Source organism: Haplochromis burtoni, unplaced genomic scaffold (genome assembly GCF_018398535.1).
Source record: "Haplochromis burtoni strain Fernald_Lab_line unplaced genomic scaffold, NCSU_Asbu1 Contig_455, whole genome shotgun sequence".
In the NCBI taxonomy this organism is placed as follows: Eukaryota; Metazoa; Chordata; class Actinopteri; order Cichliformes; family Cichlidae; genus Haplochromis; species Haplochromis burtoni.
Window position 1 is genome coordinate 7103 of NW_024582816.1, and position 5172 is coordinate 12274.

A 5172-nucleotide genomic window follows, 5' to 3' on the forward strand; every position below is an offset into this window, starting at 1 on the left:
TACAACAAGGTTTAAATCAACAGGAGAAACTAGCTGATGTTCAACATTCAGTCTGAGAATTGTTCTCTTCACAGCAGCACTTATTATTGACACAATGGTTGAACACAGTGCAGAAGGAGAGCCCCGCCTACTGGATGATGTCGCCCTCTAGTGGAGCTGAGCAGTGTGGAAAAATCTTCCAGTACCTTGTGTTTTTGTACATCCTGTGTTAACCTGCTAACTGAGGCCTGCAGAGTCTGAGCTGTAGCTCTTGGCTTTGTTGCAGTTTCACTGAACATCACATGATCAGACCTTGGGATGAATTTGCTGGGACTTCCTCACCTGGGATGATTGGCAGCTTAAATGGTTTCCACTTGTGAATAATAATCTCACTGCAGACAAAGGGAATTAAAACAGTTTGAAAACGGCCTCATAATCTCTCCACTATGTCTTTTTGAAACTGACCCACCTCTTGTATGGACGGCACGCTCCAAGGTTCAGGTGGTTTGTGCTGCATGTTTCCCTCAGACGCTGCAGGACGTTACAGTGGAATGTGCTGACGGTCTGACCCCGAGGGATAAATGCATAGCGAACAACCCTTTGAGTTCTTTAGGAACCAAAGATTTGCATGCTCACTGTGGAGATGATCTAATGCCTCCTCTTCAAACTCTGACACTGTGGACTCTCCACTGAAAACTGCTATTTGGTGTTTATCAGAGTGGGAACCCAAGACAGCCCCAAAGTTTCTGTTTGGCAAAGAAGAAAATGTCTTAAACTAAACTGCATCAAAATATGTCATCAGCATATTTTTGTGATTTTATGTCAGGTTATAATTTGTATTTGATTCAGAACTTTCTAATTCATGTTTTCACTCTGACTCAGTTCAGGGTTGATTGTGTGCGCTCTGCCAGCTCGAGTCTCCAGTAGATTTTTTTTTTCATTTGCTGTGTTTTGTGTTTGTTTGGTGCTTTAGACGTGACATTAATTCAATAAGGAGAGATCACTTGGAAGAACTGAACGTGATTTTCTGAGATGGAGAAGTTAATCAGTGTATTTGGAGATTGGACTCTGATGGAGTCCCAGCAGTGACAGAATCTAGGACGGGACTCCCGGCGTTTTAGATGCTGCTGGTGGTGAAGATGAATATTTAGGCTCGGATGGTGCTCTGACTGATTTGGGTGAGGAGGAGATGTGGAGGAGATGGGTTCAATGAATGAGTGGCTGAAAGGGAGAATAATGGAGAGCATAGACATAAACCACACAGAGTGGGGGCTGAGTACAGTGAGCACATTTAGAGTTGGGTGAATTGGTTATTTGTAAGCTTTTATCACATCTTTGTTGGCATTCACTCTGCTAGCATGAGCTCTTAAATCTCCGTGCAGCTTTAACTCTGCCATATCGAGCGCAAAGTATAAGACGCGTTTCTTGTCTTTGTAACATATCTGCACAAAGAGACTGTGTGTTGAAAATAATAGTAAATCAGTTTGTGTGCTTGACTTAAATATTCCCCTCCAGTGTAGTGCGCTTAGAGAAAGGAACTCCCAGAAATGCACAGGTAAGAACTGAGGGTCAGGTCAGGAGTTTCCACCTCTTACATCAATCTTCTCACTGAGCTCCCTTTATAAATGTCAACAGTACATTTTTTATGTCAAATCCATAAAGGATACCATCTCATTGGCTGAGTAAATCAGGGGGTGGAGCCACAGAAAATAACTTTCAGGGTCTGTTGGAGCAGTGAACCATCTGTTGGTGTTAAACAATCCAGCGAGCTGCAGCGACACGTTAGAGAAATCCACACGGTGATTTTTACAGCTGGTCTCGTTGCACAAGCGTCTGCACAAGTTTCCATATCAGACTGTAAAGTTTAAGGAGGAGAGGATTTGATTGTGTTCGTTTATTTTTAATCCCAGCAGAAGATCAGATCAGAACACACTGAGAGTGTCGATTATTCCCACTTTGCTGGAGGAACTCAAAGATAATCTGCAACCTCCAATCCTCTAATACCTGAATCAACATTTCCTGCAGTATGTTGACAAAAATTAAAGACTTTTAATACATTTTTATTTTTCATCAGGCTTCATTTCAACTCTGGAACAAACACTGAGAAAAGAAATACTGAATTAATGTTATCCTTTATTTAACCAGGAAGTGAATCTCTTTCCTTCAGCTTCACAACATTTACACTTCAGAGGCTTTGAATTTCAGGACCACAGACAGCGACGATGTTTCCTCCTGACTGTTGATGCTGATATAAAGTGTTGGTTTGTGGTTGATGTGGATTTGCTGCTCATGTGAATCCTCCCACAGTGTTTCATTATCAGCTGTAACCACAGTGACTCTGATAAAACAGGAATTAGCAGAATCCATCTGATATGAAGCTGTGCTTTGAATACCACTTCCCTCCTCTTTGAAGAGTAGTCAGATATCTGTGTTCAGGTTTTTGTACAGCCTCTTCTACACTTTGTATCACTGTGTTTCTAGAGCACAGTAGTAGAGAGCTGTGTCTGCCAGGGTTAGGGCTGCTATGGTCAGATTAGTTGATGTACGTGATGTTTCTGAGTCATATCGATTATCAGGAATATAATTATCACTCCATGATCTTGCTTCTTTCCACAATATAAACTGAGGAGCCTGAAGATCAGAATCATGTTTGTACCAGTGAAGGCGTACATACTCTGATGTTGTCTCATAGCTACATGTGAGTGTGACAGATTCTCCTTCTGTTTTAGTGACTTCAGGTTGTTGAGGAGTGATTGAGTCTCCAGCTGTTAGTCCTGGAAAAAGAAAGAAGAAAAGTAGTGAAATGCAGTCTGTATATCTGCTTAATGCAGCAGCTTCAACTAAACTTTAATCCCTGTTCTTAAACTCACCTATAATGTGAGATAGAAGCAAAAAGAGGTGCAGCAACATGTCTTTGGAGTTATTAAAGCCAGACAGACAGCACATGAACAATGTTCTTCCACTGCAGCACAATGACCAACAAATAATGTCATTGGATGAGCTCAACTTCAGTGGGCGGGGCCAGTTTAATAGCTCAGCCAATCAAACAGTTTTGTGCTTCCACAGCAGCTCTGTCTCTGTCTCTGATCTTTACTGCTTCATTTCTCTGTTGTCTTTGTCATCAGTCCAATGACACAAGAATCAGAGGTTTAACAGTGTGTGGCTCCCTCTAGTGGATGTTGTGGAGTATTCTGTTGTCTTTGCTCCAAAGGTTTTTGTACAGAGTTTTGCTGTTTCCTGTCACTGTGGGCCGCAGAGCACAGTAGTACACAGCAGAGTCAGACAGCTGAAGCTTCTGGATCTTCAGAGGAGCTGATGTCTTGTTAAGCTCAGCATCAAATCTGTCCTTTGGGAACTCTCGAGCATTCTCTTCAGCTCCCGTACTGTCTCGCCTTAAAACATACTTTGGAAAGTTGTTCACATCTTGTTTGTACCAGAACAAATATGTAGCATATGTAGAAGTTGTTTCTATTTGCAGTACATCCAAGTGTAACTGTGTCTCCTTCAGCAGCAATGACATCTCCTTGTTCCTGGATCACTTTGTCTTCTCCTTTACACTCTGAGGAAGAACAGAACATGCAGAGGAAGAGATGGATCAATAAACATGATTGAAGTTATTGAAAAGTTCCACAGTGTAAAATGATTAAATCTCCTCTTTCTGTCCTTGTTGTGAGTCGTGTGCAGAGGAAACATGTTGATGTTTGTATCTCACCAAAGAAAAGAGCAGCAAGAATAATCCACAGCCAATGTTCCATCTGTACAACAAGGTTTAAATCAACAGGAGAAACTAGCTGATGTTCAACATTCAGTCTGAGAATTGTTCTCTTCACAGCAGCACTTATTATTGACACAATGGTTGAACACAGTGCAGAAGGAGAGCCCCGCCTACTGGATGATGTCGCCCCAGTGGAGCTGAGCAGTGTGCAGAAGTGTGTTTTTGTACACAGTTTTGGTGTTTCCTGTCACTGTGGGCGTCGCAGCAGCCTCTCACTGCAGCAGATCAGATCTGAAGAGCCATTCATCTTTGGTCGTCAGCATCTTCTGGCTGTTCTTTTGTTCTACTTCATGTTCCCGGGCGTAAGATGAGGAACTCACATAGTTTTCATGGATATTTCAAGCCGTACTGACATTAGCAGCTTCCACAACAGCCATTTGTATTTCGTGTATGCTGTGTTGTGAAAACCTCTTCATCTGCATTACTCAGGAGGGTTTGTCTTTTCTCCGACACTGTGAACAAGATTTTCTCTTAATGAATTACGTGGTTAAATAGAGTCACTGCACCATCTTGTGGTAGAAAAGTGGTATTGCATAGTAAAGTGTTGCCTGATGTCAGTTAATCTCTTTTTTTTTTTTTTTTTTTTTTTAAATGACATCAGAAACAGCAGTATGCGACATTACGTGATGGCAGAGCTTCAGTTCATCCTTTGTCATTTTTTTTTTTTTTTTAATAAATAGGACAGGGGAATGCAATGAGAAAAAGGGGGAGAGAAAGAAAGAAAACCAAAGGGGAGAAGAGACGGTGAGAAGGGGAGGGGAAAAAAAAAACAAAAAACAAAACTCCTGGGTCACCTGTATGGAAAAAAAAAAAAGAAAAAAAACAAACAGAGGAGACAGCAAACAAACAAAGAGCAACATAATAAAAGAAACAAAGCACCATCACAATAAACTAGCTAGTCATAGATATCAATAGTTACTAAATAATAAACGATATTGTGCAGCACGCAAGATAGACAGCGCACAGTGTGCTTTGAGGCAGCAGCCAAGAAAGCTTTAGTCCGCGTCTGTGAATACCCATGTGTACACCTGTGTGCATACCTGTGTGGATCAGCATGCTTGCATTCCAAAGGTTTCTCCATGTAATGATCTGCTAGGGAGTGTGGGGGGGCCACAGCCCCGTCCTCCAGGGTGTGAAGCGGGTATGGAGGAGATCAAAACTCCAGACATCCAGAGGCCCCCAGAACACAAGAGACCACAGGAAGACCAACAGAGGGGCAGCCGCGCCACTGTTCCAGTAAGAGCTGAGGAGAGTCCCAGATGAGGGCTCGCCCAGCAGCCGCGGAGCAGAAGCCAGGGGGAGTTGCAGTGACGCGCCCGTGAGCTCCGCCGGCCCCCAGCTGTGCCTGAGTGACCGAGCCCCAGGCCGAGAGGCCGGGGGCACCCCACCTCCAAAGGGGCCCGAGCGAGCCCCAGGCT

The 5172-nt window shown here is 43.2% G+C and overlaps 1 pseudogene; it reads right to left on the bottom strand.

The window, feature by feature from the left end:
- Positions 1–2694: 2694 nt before the first annotated feature.
- LOC121812178 lies at positions 2695–4227 on the bottom strand (annotated as a pseudogene).
- Positions 4228–5172: the final 945 nt, after the last annotated feature.